The sequence below is a fragment of the Schistocerca gregaria genome, chromosome 3 (assembly GCF_023897955.1).
Source record: "Schistocerca gregaria isolate iqSchGreg1 chromosome 3, iqSchGreg1.2, whole genome shotgun sequence".
Classification (NCBI taxonomy): domain Eukaryota; kingdom Metazoa; phylum Arthropoda; class Insecta; order Orthoptera; family Acrididae; genus Schistocerca; species Schistocerca gregaria.
Genome location: NC_064922.1, coordinates 163076757 through 163093266, shown reverse-complemented (window position 1 = coordinate 163093266; position 16510 = coordinate 163076757).

Sequence of the window (16510 nt, the reverse complement as noted above, 5' to 3'; positions counted from 1 at the left end):
CAGAAGAGATATGTTTCACAGTATCAGAAATGAACTCGTGGTTATAGCTCTTCAGATAGGCATTTTGCATCCCATGTTTGCCAGATTTTTTACTTATTTCTGTATAACGAACCTATCCTTAAAGTTTGTCGATGTTTATGGGAGGCCCTGTATATACACTGAAGAGCCAAAGAAGTTGGTACACCTGCCTAATATCGTCCAGGGACCCCGCAAGCACGCAGAAGAGTCGCAACACGACGTGGCGAGAACTGGACTAATGTCTAAAGTACTGCTGGAGTGAATGAACACCATGAATCCGGCGTAAATCCGTAAGAGTACGATCGGCGGAGATCTCTTCTGAACAGCACATTGCAAAATATCCCAGTTTTGCTCAATAATGTTGAACCGTCCCCCGTTGACATGCAATATCAATGGATTCCTGAGGTTGTCTCCACACCCATACACGTCCACCCAGTCAATATAATTTCAAACAAGACTCGAGCGACCTGGAAACGTATTTCCAGTGATCAACAGTTCAAAGTTGGTGTTGACGGCCCAAGCGAGGCGCAAAGAAATTGGTCCTGGACTAATGTCTGAAGAAGTGCTTGAGGAATGAACACCACGAATCCTGCGTAAATCCGTAAGGATAGGGGAATTAGGAGAATGGATTATCCGCAAGGGGTCATGACGCACTCACCACTTAAAGACGTGTCCGTCACAAGAGAGCCATAGGTTTGTCCCTGAATGTATGTTTGTCCCTCATGTAGGCAACCTGCGCTAACAAATTGCTGTCATCAAGGGCAAACGAGTGGGCCTTTGGATCCGAAATCCCATGTCGATGGTTTCGTTGAATGGTTCGCACGCTGACACTTATTAATGCCCCAGCACTTATATCTGCAGTAGTTTGCGGAATAGTTGCACTTCTGTCACGTTGAACCATTCTCTTCAGTCGCCGTTTGTTTCATTCTTGCAGGATCTTTTTTCCCACCGGCGATGTCGGGGATTTGATGTTTAGCCAGATTCATGATATTCACGGTACACTCTTGAAATGGTCGAACGAGAAATTCCCCAATTCACCCTGTCTCGGAGATGCTATGTCCCACCGCTCGTGCTCCGACTATAACACCACGTTCAAACTCAAAAGTTGATAACCTGCCATTGTAGCAGCGGTAACAGATCTAACAACTGAATCAGACACGTGTTGTTTTATATAGGCGTTGCCGACTGCTGGACCGTATTCTGGCTGTTTGCTTATCTCTGTATTTGAATACGCTTATCTACACGAGTTTCTTTGGCGCTTCAGTGTACTTAACAAAGAAATTTGCTACATGAAGAAACTGCAGACATTGGTTGCAAGAGAGGATGAACACGGTGGTCACTGTAACTGCTCCGGCAACCCTATCACGCCTGCCGTTAGACAAAGATTCTCTGCCTATCCATACACTACTAATTTAGTGCCCCTTGTCCACTGATCCCGTAGTTGTTCGTGCCTGGTATTCATTCCCAGCGAAAAGATCACCAACCGTTCTCGGCTTAATTCCTGGGTAACAAATACTGAACTATATGAAATAAAATCGTCCTTCTGAAAGGTTTGCGTTAGGACGGTTGGCAGCGGGATATTGTGGCAATACGTGCGCGCGTTTGCGGTTTGATTCAGCAACGAAGCCCACGCCGTAGTTTGTATCTATATTTTTTTTCATATAGTTCAAAAATTGTCACTCTGTATGAATATGTGATGTCTGTTGTTTCGGACGTGTGCGAAAATACAGACACCACATAACAAAGAAAATTCAAGACCTTAACTAGCTCTGTTTGCTTTAGGAGGTTGTAATGGTTCTTTATTTACGTGACCATTACAGCACTCCAACTCCAGTTCTCTATACCAGTAATGTCGTACTACTTTTCTGCGAAGTAACAAAAATATTTTTGTGACAATATTCACACTTCGTTTTATTAATGTACAGGTACTCCGACGCATAGATATATTACAGTGATACGTTTCTTGTGTGTATTCATTTCTGTGAGACTGCCATAATCGGTGACTTACTTGTAACCGTTTTGGCGCGAATGCGCACAGAGCAGTCTTTGTTTCACTTTTCAGAAGTTAAGTTGTTATTTCGCTTTGTAAAAGAACAGTCAAGTCTTGTGTTTGGTTAAAGTGGAAATTAAATATATGAAGATTAATACCAAACTTTCTTGATGATGTGACAATTAAGAAGAAGTATATGTGAATTTATAAGAAGTTTAATAAAAATGTGGATCGTGAACACCAAGTCAAAAATTATTTCTACCAGACCATTGTTCTGATCTGGGATTGTTTGATCATTAAGAATTTCCTGAAAAACGCATTTGTTAGGTCTTCAAATATTGCTAAAATACAGATCTGGAGCTTCTAGCAGTCAAAGTGGAATCACTCTAGAATCAACAAGTAGAGCCATAACAACTTAGACGAAATCTTTGTGGGAATCCATTCAAGAGAAGTGCCAAAATTAATGACTTTTTTACAATGGCTTCATTATTTACATTCTGACGATACCATCCACTGTCAATAACTTTGTTGTTGCCCGAGAAAGCGAACATATGCTGCGTGAGCAACAATATTAATCTGATTTCTAACCTACTTTGCAATTGGTGCTATTGTTGGAACGTCCAAGTCTCTGTCTACGTGAAAACAGTCTTTTGCCGATCATAAGTAATTTCATGTGACAAAGCTAGGCGATTAACCGTTTATACAAGAATAAGTTAGAATCTGATAAAAACTTTCCTTATATATAGGCGTGAAGATAAGGAATATCTACTTTCCCTAAAGACCGACACTTCTCGCAGGGGTCACGGGGGGCTCTTTCATTGTTTCTGCCCTACTAGACGCTTCCAGAGCGCTGCTCCCGTTGGTCGCTGGTTGACACGCCGAGTCACCCAGGAGAGCCCGTGTTCCAATCACAGCAGCTCATTGTTCTCCTCTGGGCCGAGTCTGTGTACAATGGGCTTCGAGGGCACCAGTTCGTGTCCCATCTTTCCGGAGGGCCCCGGGGATTTACCGTACGTACGAGCTCGTCCATCTCGCGCTGAAAGGCTTTCGATCCGACCCGGCGGATTCTCTTCTCATAGCAAACCCTCCCCCCCCCCCACTCCCCTGCACACATCCCATGCATTAATTGCGTCCTCCCGAGCACAAGAATTTAATGACAACTGTCTTTGTCTGCCAGTTAATTGGACCTCGTGGCTATCAGGCTGACATGACAGCCAATCATAACTGGATCCGGATCCTGTACACTTTATCCAAAATTCCACGTGTGTGCGTGGTGGCGCGCGCCGCGTGCATAGTGTGTGTGTGTGTGTGTGTGTGTGTGTGTGTGTGTGTGTGTGTGCGTGTGTGTTTAAGCTGCTTTTGCTCACTGAATGGTCCTTAATATTCGCCGTCGGTCAAAGCTGTTTGGCATCCTGCGGCTAATACGGCTTTCCATGTTTAAGGCAACTGCAAACAGAGGCAGAGACAAGCTGAACAATAGGCGAATGGAATAGCAGAGGGCCAGTACCGTCGGCCTGAAATTGGTCTCGGAAATTACCGGAGATCAATTACACTTGTGAAAAAAGAAGGTTTCAGGCTAACTGTCCTGCGATAAATCGTGTAGTAACTGACTAAAATATTGCCCGTTTTGCAAATTTGGTTATGAGACGTAAACAAGAAACATTTTTTTTTTAAATAATAGTTACCCCATAAGACAAGCGAGAGAGGTTGTGCAGTGGTTACCTCCACGGATTCACATTCGGGTGGACGAGATTTTAACACTACAAGGATCGCAACCATCATTTTGATGAGTGCTCTGCTTTAATAGACTTATTTCTTCTAAATCGTTTAGTCTATAATTCCAATTTTCTGTGACTTTTAAAATATATTTCTGACCCACACATCTGAAAAATATGAAAAAAAATGGTTCAGATGGCTCTAAGCAGTATGGGACTTAACATCTGAGGTCATAAATCCCCTAAACTCAGAACTACTGAAACCTAACTAACCTAAGGACATCACACACACATCCATGCCCGAGGGAGGATTCGAACCTGCGACTCTAGCAGCAACATGGTTCCGGACTGAAGCGCCTAGAACCGCTCGGTCACAAGGGACGGCGAAAAATGTGGAGGACCTTTCTGAAAGATGATACAGTGAATTCCTACCAGAAGGACCGCCATCCGTCATTTCGACGGGTGCAATGTTGAGAATAATAGCTTTCCGAGCTGTTCACACCTATTGTTGTTCGCTTATTTTACGGCATTCTGCAAACCCTTTGTCGATGAGGAAATAAATTTTATTTCTCAAGTGGCGCAGTTAGTGTTGACGACATTCTAATTCGTTCATAATGGGGTTTCCAAGATGTAATTTGTCTGATGAAGAAATTTTGAAATATTTGATTTCAGTGTCAGATGACGATTTCATTCAACGTATGAGCCAGATGCTATAGCCAAGATGCTGCATGTGCTTATATCGACGGATACAAATACAACAAGGACTTCGTCGATGGGGCCTCTGATTGCTAACCTAAGAGATCGCTGTATTTCCATATGTGCTTTTCACCATGTGACTGATTTTTTTTAATTACTCAGAAATTGTAAGAAAGACAGATTGGTGCCTTCGAAGGATAGAAAGCACTATAAATTTAGACTGGTTGTACTGGTGTAAACAAGAAACAGCCATTGGATGATTTTTTATATCATTCATCACGGCTTCTGGTCAATAATAGTTACTCGTTGTCAGTGGGTGTTTATTACCTATTTACTGTTCCTGTTGTTAGCTGATTGTATTAGTAATGTATGAGTTTGGGGTTTTGCCGCGTCACATTCTGCTAGAGTACTTTTGTGTATTTGATTATTATACTTCTTTCTCGACTTTCTTTTATAGCTTGCATAGTTCGTTACTATTTACTGTCTCGTTATTGTAAAGCCAAGGGCATTCTGAGAAGAGATGAGTTTACTATTTATTATGACATACTAGATACTGACTCTCTAACGGTAAGGTGAAGTTTCCTGACATTAACGGTAAGACGGGGTTGGATCAGGACCCGGCCTCCAAATATCGATTTGTCGGTGTAAAATACGAAATGAATAATGAGAAAAAGTTTTATTATCAATTAAACACACATAATATTTGTTATAACAAGAAGTTTATTGTTTTTATAGTTTATAAGTAAGAATATAAAGTACTTCGGAATAAATAGGAACTTGATTACAAAAAAAATACCTTAACAGAAATATTCTCTATAAAACTACTGAAAACATAGCAAAAATCAATAGATTCAGTCATCAACTAGGAACTTGAGTTCTTTAGAAATTCTAAAGATACGAACTAAACGAGAAACAACTCTTACTAATTGTAGAAAATAATTATTGTGTCAGCAGTTTCGAAATATAAAGTTTTCAATAATAAATTTCTTTGTACACATAATTGTAATAGGAACAAATAATAAATATATAATGTTATCCTGGAAACGATCACATACAGCCCTGAAAGTACATATTTGCCAAAATTTATCACATTTCGGTTTCTTTACAGCATATAATAACATTATGCTCGCCACATATACACTCCTGGAAATGGAAAAAAGAACACATTGACACCGGTGTGTCAGACCCACCATACTTGCTCCGGACACTGCGAGAGGGCTGTACAAGCAATCATCACACGCACGGCACAGCGGACACACCAGGAACCGCGGTGTTGGCCGTCGAATGGCGCTAGCTGCGCAGCATTTGTGCACCGCCGCCGTCAGTGTGAGCCAGTTTGCCGTGGCATACGGAGCTCCATCGCTGTCTTTAACACTGGTAGCATGCCGCGACAGCGTGGACGTGAACCGTATGTGCAGTTGACGGACTTTGAGCGAGGGCGTATAGTGGGCATGCGGGAGGCCGGGTGGACGTACCGCCGAATTGCTCAACACGTGGGGCGTGAGGTCTCCACAGTACATCGATGTTGTCGATAGTGGTCGGCGGAAGGTGCACGTGCCCGTCGACCTGGGACCGGACCGCAGCGACGCACGGATGCACGCCAAGACCGTAGGATCCTACGCAGTGCCGTAGGGGACCGAACCGCCACTTCCCAGCAAATTAGGGACACTGTTTCTCCTGGGGTATCGGCGAGGACCATTCGCAACCGTCTCCATGAAGCTGGGCTACGGTCCCGCACACCGTTAGGCCGTCTTCCGCTCACGCCCCAACATCGTGCAGCCCGCCTCCAGTGGTGTCGCGACAGGCGTGAATGGAGGGACGAATGGAGACGTGTCGTCTTCAGCGATGAGGGTCGCTTCTGCCTTGGTGCCAATTATGGTCGTATGCGTGTTTGGCGCCGTGCAGGTGAGCGCCACAATCAGGACTGCATACGACCGAGGCACACAGGGCCAACACCCGGCATCATGGTGTGGGGAGCGATCTCCTACACTGGCCATACACCTCTGGTGATCGTCGAGGGGACACTGAATAGTGCACGGTACATCCAAACCATCATCGAACCCATCGTTCTACCATTCTTAGACCGGCAAGGGAACTTGCTATTCCAACAGGACGATGCCTGTCCGCATGTATCCCGTGCCACCTAACGTGCTCTAGAAGGTGTAAGTCAACTACCCTGGCCAGCAAGATCTCCGGATATGTCCCCCAATTGAGCATGTTTGGGACTGGATGAAGCGTCGTCTCACGCGGTCTGCACGTCCAGCACGAACGCTGGTCCAACTGAGGCGCCAGGTGGAAATGGCATGGCAAGCCGTTCCACAGGACTACATCCAGCATCTCTACGATCGTCTCCATGGGAGAATAGCAGCCTGCATTGCTGCGAAAGGTGGATATACACTGTACTAGTGCCGACATTGTGCATACTCTGTTGCCTGTGTCTGTGTGCCTGTGGTTCTGTCAGTGTGATCATGTGATGTATCTGACCCCAGGAATGTGTCAATAAAGTTTCCCCTTCCTGGGAGAATGAATTCACGGTGTTCTTATTTCAATTTCCTGTAGTGTACATATGAGTGTTTTCTTTTCTGTTGTTACCACTACTGTTGTTGTTTACAGTATTATACTTACTATGATAATTTAAATAAATTGAGACGAAAACTGATTTAAATGTGTAAACAGTTAGTCTGATGAGAGGTCATGAACAGTCATTTGCTCAGACTAAACAAATAAATGGCTCTGAGTACTCTGCGACTTAACTTCTGAGGTCATCAGTCACCTAGAACTTAGAACTAGTTAAACCTAACTAACCCAAGGACACCACACACATTCATGCCCGAGGCAGGACTCGTACCAGCGACCGTAGCGGTCGCTCGGCTCCAAACAGCAGCGCCTAGAACCGTTCGGCCATGTACGCCACTCCGGCCAGCAGCAAATAAATAAATAAATAATAATTATAATCAGTTATGAAACAATAGGGTTGATGGTGTCAGGTGTGCGGGACATCGAGGAGAGAGTATTCAACGTGAGAGAGTAGACAGAGGAAATTGATAAGTTTGTACACGATCTTTAGGGGTATGTCAGGTGGATAGAAAAGGAGAGGCAATATGCATGGTGATTCAGAATTTAAAGTGAGTATTAAAATTTTGGTAGAGCAAGAACCATGGCAGGTTAGTATAATAGAGAATTTTTTCCATTTCCAGGAGTGTATAAGACCATACAGAGTAACAGAAATAGATTATACATAGTAATAACTGCAGTACTAGTACTAGTACTGCAATTACTATTATTATTACTACTACTATTAATAATAATAATAACAGTAATAATGATAATAACAATATAATATTAATAACAACAAAATTAATAATAATGATACTAAAAGTTACAAACGCAATCATGTGTAAATTTATGCAACTGAGATATTATGCTGTAGCTGTCCCCAGAAACGTTGAGAAATTGACTGAAATTAGCAGAAAGAACGGTACCTATTTCGAAAGGTGGAAAGGTTACTTGAAAAATGTTGTTATACAGTGTTGTCATTGGCTTTGTTTATTCAATTCTCACGAAAGTCTTTATTAAATAAAATCGCGTTTTCTCGAAGGCTGTCATTTTAATCCATGTATAAGTTAATATTGGCCAAATTCGACTAGTTTGACCTCATTTAAGCAAGTCGCCTTACGAAAATAGCAGTATTTTCAAATCTCCAGAACACAATTTAAAATTTCCTTTGATAGACGAGCATATCACTCCATGCCATCATGCTGTGTCTTTGTTTTGATTGCTTTATGGTTCACTTAAAAATATTAAAGCAGTCGAAACTGGCTAACTGCGACACATAAACAATTCATTTTAGTTAAAAGGTTTGAAGGAAAAACTATTTCATTTGAAAAATCCACACGGTTGTGGGTACACACATAAAGCCGAGTAGCTGTCCAAGACATGGGAGGTGCGTCGATAAGAGAACATTAACAGTAAACAAAATCCTGTCCTTAGTGATAGGGGTTTGCGAAGCTTAAGGACAATTATTCCAGTGAACTTTATAGGCCATACGACGGAAATTACTCGTCTAATATTACAACGAGAACATTATCAAGCATCTGCTATAGGTTATAGAGCGCCCCGTCTGGTACAAATTTCGTTTTCTAACTTCACTGAATGGGGTTGCAGTGTGTGATTAATGGGGTGCACGCGGTTCCAGACCTCTCACCAAGAGAACACCTGTGTCAGTACTCGGAACTGAACCCAGGTTCTCTGCAAAGTAGGTACTCCGACCTGTCGACGACGGAGGCGGACAATCTGATTCAGTGGTTTCCATTATTCTAATAAACAACTGAAGTGAACAACTGTATCGATGATTAATGTCTGTAAACGCAGCGAGCATGCACATCCATTAACGACTCGAGTAATGGATGCGTATACACAAATTTTCACTATGACAACAAAACTAGAGATCAAAGTGTAATTTGAAGAAGCTATGAGATGTGACCGACATCCATTCAGATACCAGTTTGTATTTATCTTTCTGCGGTTCCACTGTACTATGTACTACAGTCGTCACGTGGCCTGTATATAGTGGCAGGACGATGCGATGGAGCGCTGTCTGTTTAACTAGGTTTCATATTTCATCATTCAAACCGATATACTACTGCTTTAAATTGTAGTTGCCAGATCGAATTTGTAATATGTCGTTATAATAGGTTCTGGTGGAAACGAGGTATGCGATAACTTGTGTAATGAACAGAAATACTCGGTAACAGAACGCCCGCTTCAGTGCGTTGTTAACTTAGACGTAGGGATAATTTGTGTTCACGGTGCTTCTCTAAAACTTGCGTAGATTCTCGGCGAAAATGATAACGGTTACGTCAATGCGGATGCCACATTTATTGAAATTTACCTCTCCAACCAGAAACCACCAATAACCCTCCCCCACTCCTTAATTTTTAAAGAACCGAAATCCCATGAACAAAAAAAGAAAAAAAAAGAACGACGCACCTTGAAGAAAGTAACCGACTGGGGCGGAAATCGGTGAATGCGATGTACATGTGCAGACACATAAATGATTATATTTTCGCGAAACATTTGGGGTCAGTTCGAAGCAGGACTCATGACTGAAGATAATTCAACTTCAGTCACTGAGATTCCAGGCCTAAGAAATATCTTGAGACCCTCCAGACAGCGGAGGGATATAAACCTGAAACTTCCTGGCAGATTAAAACTGTGTGCCGGACCGAGACTCGCACTCGGGACCTTTGCCTTTCACGGGAAAGTGCTCTACCATCTGAGCTACCCAAGCACGACTCACGCCCCGTCCTCATAGCTTTACGTCTGCCACTAGGCCTACCTCGTCTCCTACCTTCCAAACTTTACAGAAGCTCTCCTGCGAACCTTGCAGAACTAGCACTCCTGAAAGAAAGGATATTGCCGAGACATGGCTTAGCCACAGCCTAGGGGAAGTTCCCAGAATGACATTTTTACTCAGCAGCGGAGTGTGCGCTGATATAAAACTTCCTGGCAGGTTAAAACTGTGTGCCGGACCGAGACTCGAACTCGGAACCGTAGCCTTTCGCGGGCAAATGTTCGACCAACTGAGCTACCAAAACACGTGTCCGCAATATCCTTTGTTTCAGGAGTGCTAGTTCTGCAAGGTTCGCAGGAGAGCCTCTGTAAAGTTTGGAAGGTAGGAGACGAGGTACTGGTAGAAGTAAAGCAGTAAGGACGGGGCGTGAGTCGTGCTTGGATAGCTCAGTTGGTAGAGCACTTGCTCGCGAAAGGCAAAGGTCCCGAGTTCGAGTCTCGGTACACCACACAGTTTTAATCTGCCAGGAAGGTTCACATCAACGCACACTCCGCTGCAGAGTGAAAATCTCATTCTGGATACGATCCTGATTGTCGCCCACCATACGGCCTGGCAGCCAGGAGCAGTGGTCTGCGGTGACATTTCTTTTTGGAGCAGGATCCAATTACTTTTCACCAGCGGCACCCCTACGACTTAGAGGTAAGTCGACGATATCTTCGCCAGCTTTGTTGCCTTCCACGGCAAGCCATCCTCATCATACAATGAAGGATTTCTCGACCGGATGTTTCAGCAGCTGAGAATTTTCCCGGATTGTATGGCCGTGGTCTATGGAACTCTTCATTCCCTGACGTTTCGTCCAAGGCGACGTTGGACATCTTCGGAGGTGCTCCCGGTTGTGCTGAGTCTTGCCGATTAATGAGTCGGACGTCGAAGAGCGGTCTAAGTACTGTGGAAAGTGGGCGTGGTCTGGATTTATAGTACATCAAAGATAAAAACTTCTCACCGATTCTGTAGCGCCACAGTCGATATACCTCTGACTTTCATGGCTTCTTCTTTTCTGTTAAAATTATCACCATCTTTATATACATCGATGGCTTCTCTATATAGCCATGGACAATAGTTCGTCATAGTAAATAAAACTTCAGTTTCCGAAAATTTAACTACGTGATCACCGGATTGAAGAGCATGTTCCACCGTGGCTGATTTGACTGTTTTTCCTAGTCGGCAAAGACTTTTATGTTCGTTCAACCGAGTACTCACACTTCTCTTTGTAGTTCCAATGTAGACCTTGCCACATGTACACGGAGTCTTATGTACACCACCTGCAGACAGAGGGGGACGTTTATCCTTAACGGAATGAAGTGCTTGGCCTTTTTTCTTAGTGGCTCTGAAAATCGGTCGAACGTCATGTTTCCTTAGAATCTTGCCGATTTGGTCCTTTACATTCTTGATGAAGAGTAGAGAAACCGTGTTCTTCCATCGCTGTGTCCTATCCTTGTCCTTAGGCCTCCTGTTATTCGGTCACAAAATATTTATTTCCTTACTAGAGTACCCATTCTTCTCAAAAGCCTGCTTTAGATATTTAACTCGGCGTCCAGGTGTTTCGGCGTACAGATCCTGTTAGCTCTGTCCGCTAGACTTTTAATTGCACCACTTTGTGGATGATAATTTAAATCCTTATGAATTTATCTCTCGGCATGTGTAACCTTTCGAAAGACTTTATGTTTCAAACCTATCCAGCAAACCTATCAATCAGTGCCAATCCGAAAAAGAGCTTGTAAAAGGGGCAGAGATTCATCAATGTCTTATTCACTTCCTCAATTTGTCACGTTTTTTTCTCTGAGGAAATAATCCATTTTTTTATCAAAATTGTAGTCATTGGCTTGACTCTAGATGTACATCACATCTTCCGATTTCCGTCCTATTTGGATAATTTCTTCGTGGTGGGGCTTTTTTGTTATTTTTTGTCTTAGAGAATAATTTTGCAGCTTCATTTAGTAGTGTATGTGTATACTGTGCAAAATTTATTGCGAATAGAATTAGAGTAAACAAGCTATAAAACGTCATCCGTGATGTTGAAGTTTTACTGTATGAACAGTGAAAACAAAGTAAGCAATTTTTTTTTTTCGTTTCGTTGTTTAGTAGGCGAGCGAGGAGGGGCTTCAGTTTCAAAACAGTTTCGAAAAGGTTTGAAATTATGGATACAAGTGGATGGAAGTCGCTAAGTGCTCTCATCCTCGAGTACTAGAGGAATATAATTTGGGTAATCGGCACAGCTTGAGTTACGCTGCCGCAAGTGGTTTATTACAAGCAGGTTATTACTTTAACAATGAATTTATTGTGTTAAACGTGTAACGCGAGATTAGACCTCTTAGTGAGTACGTTACTACAACTGTTGTTTGCGACTGAATACACAACGTTAGGGGGAGGTGCGCTGCCAAGTGGTACGGCAACTGTTTCCGTAGGAAAGCTGGACAGGAGCAGAAATGATTAGTTAACAACAAATGCAGCAGACAGAAGACTTACTTTCTCCAAGTGAACGAAGGCGTTACAAATGAGGCAACAAGAAGTAAAGTAGAATATGTGTTTATACTGTTGATCATCAGATTCAAATTACTCTGTATTAGGGTTCCGAGAGCGAGAGGGGTGGTTTCGATGGCGCCGGCCGTCCTGTATTGCGGTGGGAGACGGCGTTCGTGGTGCAGCCCTGCTACAGGTGGGACTCGGCAGTCATGCACGACTGGGTCCGCCAGATGCCGCTTGACCACTGTTGGTGTCAGACGGTGATTCCGTTGCTATAGCGCCCATGGGGTCCTATCGATATGTGATACCACAACAACATTATAAATAAATGAATTTTATCCATAGTGGATGCTGTTGAACTGCGTGACTGTTCCTTTATAGAGTGTAAAAAAATGTTCGCTACAGTCACATGACTGGTTTCGGGCTAGCGCCCATCCTCAGGTGTTTATACATTCGTGTACATGTTTATATTTCTCGAGATCACTGTATAAATACAAAAATATTATTTGCTGGTGACTACACATACAAGTGGGACAGTCTGAAGTGGCAAGGCAGCATTTGTCGAAAATATATCTGTACTTACATAAAGATGAAGCATCATTATTATAGTTACGATGTGGTGACAGTTTTTCCACTGGTCATGCGGTCCAGCGGTGAGAGCAGAAACCGCGTCAGTCACTGGCTCATGTTATTCCTGCGCTCAGCGCTCGAAAAAGACACCCTGTATCTACATATCTACTTAAAAGACTAACGTGGTGCTTGTACTCAACACGCATCTTGCCCTTGCCAGGTAAATAGTTCACCATAAAAAAACTTCGAAGTTTTCAGTAAATTGGATTATCATATTCTTGATGTCTTCGATTTCCTTGATGTTGATTGGAACTTTCGCTGCTGGGTAGGCGGCCATACTTGAAGGAAAATCAGTATCTACTTTCCGGGAAGCAGGTTTCAGCAGCTGATAGCTGTGGTTTTGTAATCCATCAGTGTAAGTGTATGCTGCGATTACCCCTTTTTCTTTAGGGTTATAGCGCAACACTGTATATCGAGTGAGAGCAAACTTGAATTTTACTTCCTTTGGCACACTCCTCCCTCGGCATTCTCTGGCTAGTGTGTTTTTTGTATGATATTCCTTCCACCAACCATCAAAATATTTCACGTCAGTGCTGAGTAGCTTGGCGACGTGAAAGTTGTTACTGGACTGAGCACACAACTCTTCATATTCATCAGGTGTATATATCAGATCATTCTTACATGTCAACCTCTTAATAGTACCAAACTCTCGATCGTCTGGAAGACATGAAGCCCTCTAACGGGAAAGTAATGAAAAATTTGTTCCTGTACCTGCAAGAGCAAGGCAGAGTCTTATCGTGGTGTGATTCCAGTTCTGTCATCAGATGCCATCGGAAAAGAAATACAGATTTTTAACATTTGATGGAATATTAGTATCAATGTACTTCAGTAGCATGCTGCATATCTCGTTGGGTCCTTTGTAGACTACTCCTTCGTGGTACAGGAATATTTCAGATTTCATAGTTTTTATGTTTTTTACCCCAAAACAGTTCACCCATATTTACCTCAAGTAAAACATATCCTGAATTGGGATCGCTGGAAGGGGGAGATTTTGCATAAAATCAAATGAAAGTGCGATTGTGTATTCAAATTCCGCACGTAACTTGGTGGCACTTGGTTTACTGCAAAATTTCTTGGATCGTATTTTGTCGATAGTAAGTTCAGCAAGAGCAGCCCTTTCAGCTGCCGCACCAATAGAGGAGCTCTTGCTTTTTACATCAAGTTCTTTACATTTTATGCAGATACTGAAAAGTTGTCGTGAAAATATATAAGATAAAACTTATATTTTACATCCAAATGAGGGTACTTTTCTTTAAATAAGGAATGCATTTTTTGAACATGAAAGTGGGTTCAAGATAACTGATATCTTTGGTGCCGTATTGGGTAACTTTGGTGGGAAATGATGAAATATGCTCATGTAATTTAGAACAATCTTCGACAGAAATTGTGTTTTTCTTGAGATTTTTACCTCGTTTATCTTAAGATGATTCAGATCATTAAGCCTTCGAATCCTGCCATTACTAATGCCGTAGAATGAAATAAACCCTTTCTTAAATAGACTTCTCCTTTCTCCTCTGTATAGTAAGAAATATTCGGAACTGGCTGCTGTTTCTCTAGTCTGTTCAGAACGAGGCCTACAGTGCTTAATGGCGATGTTTTTCAATCAGTTGTTGTAAGAAAATATCTTGCTCGTCTTTTGATTTCAACTGACTCAAATTAGCAAGAGATTTTTCATCATCACTAAACTTAGTAAAGCATTGTAATTTACAGTTACAAGCAGCACCTGCTGCTCTAGATTGGATGAGACGCCCTTTCCAGCTGATGGTTGAAGTGTTCAACACCACGAACTTTAGAGGTTCTCATGTCGTTTCTTCAAGGTTTTTCTTAGTTTCTCCTCCTTTTCTAAGGATCTGTTTCATGATCACTTTCACTGGTTGTGGTACTCACAAACATGTCGAACACAGAACAGGAAACGTTAAGCACAAACTTGGAACACGTTTAAGCAATCGACAAAACAAAGATTTCGCTAAGAGGACGTGTTTATGCTGGTAAACACAGGGCGCATGCTCGGTAAAAAGGGCAAGACTGGTCATGCGATCTAGCGGTGAGGGAAGAAACCAAGTCAGTCACTGACTAATGTTATTTGTGCACTCAGCGCTCGAAAAAGTCACCCTGTATCTATGAATCAACTTAACAGACTGACGTGGTTCTTGCACTCAACACGCATCTTGCCTTTCTTTTCATAGAAAATGATTTTTCGGTTTTTTGTGGCTGAAGTGGTTTCTGCGCTCACCGATTTAATTGTACGAAATACTGAAATTCAGATTTATGTTCTCTTTGGAAGCCGTTAGACAGGCAACGTGCAAGTGGAAGTGTGTGAGTTGGGTGATGACTTTATCCATTTAATAATATAGATGCAGTATGTCATAGCCCTCCGTTCTGCCCCAGAGGGACCAATTCGGATCCACCAACTGCCATGTCATCGTCTGCCAATGGCGACACTTGGATATGGTATGGAGAGGTATGGGTATAACACTACTCACCACTCACCGTTGTTTTTCTAGACTTGTAGCCTCTACTTCTCAATCAAGTAGCTTCTCAGCTGGCACCATGAGCCGGCCACGGTGGCCGAGCGGTTCTAGGAGCTTCAGTCTGGAACCGCACGACTGTTACGGTCGCAGGTTCGAATTCTGCTTCGGGCATGGGTGTGTGTGATGTACTTAGGTTAGTTAGGTTTAAGTAGTTCTAAGTTCTAGGGGACTGATGACCTCAGATGTTAAGTCCCATAGTGCTTAGAGCCATTTGAACCATTTGGCATCACGAGGCTGAGTGCACCCCAGTCCAGTTTTCCCACACACGAGAATGATCACTGAGTTGTAGATGTAGATTATAGGTGTGTGTTTTATTAAGATAATTCATTAAATGTTTTATGTACGGGAGGGTTTTGTGAAACAGAATGTTGTTTCTGTCAGGAGCCATGGCTGGATAGCGAAGATAGTGTTCATCATGTGTACGAAATTTGCTTGGAATTAACATCATTCCAACATCAAGGTTAAAAAGAACGATACAAGGACACAAATGTTTTTAGTGGCTTAACAATGAGCTACATCGCAGGTTCCCGGTGTGATCTCCTTCTACAACTACATAAGCTTGTACGTCTCTACCTACATCTCTACAAACTACTGTCAAGTTCTTCGAAGAGGATCATTTATTAGGGCTTCTCCCCCTTCCATCACATATACACTCCTGGAAATTGAAATAAGAACACCGTGAATTCATTGTCCCAGAAAGGGGAAACCTTATTGACACATTCCTGGGGTCAGATACATCAAATGATCACACTGACAGCACCACAGGCACATAGACACAGGCAACAGAGCATGCACAATGTCGGCACTAGTACAGTGTATATCCACCTTTCGCAGCAATGCAGGCTGCTATTCTCCCATGGAGACGATCGTAGAGATGCTGGATGTAGTCCTGTGGAACGGCTTGCCATGCCATTTCCACCTGGCGCCTCAGTTGGACCAGCGTTCGTGCTGGACGTGCAGACCGCGTGAGACGACGCTTCATCCAGTCCCAAACATGCTCAATGGGGGACAGATCCGGAGATCTTGCTGGCCAGGGTGGTTGACCTAAACCTTCTAGAGCACGTTGGGTGGCACGGGATACATGCGGACGTGCATTGTCCTGTTGGAACAGCAA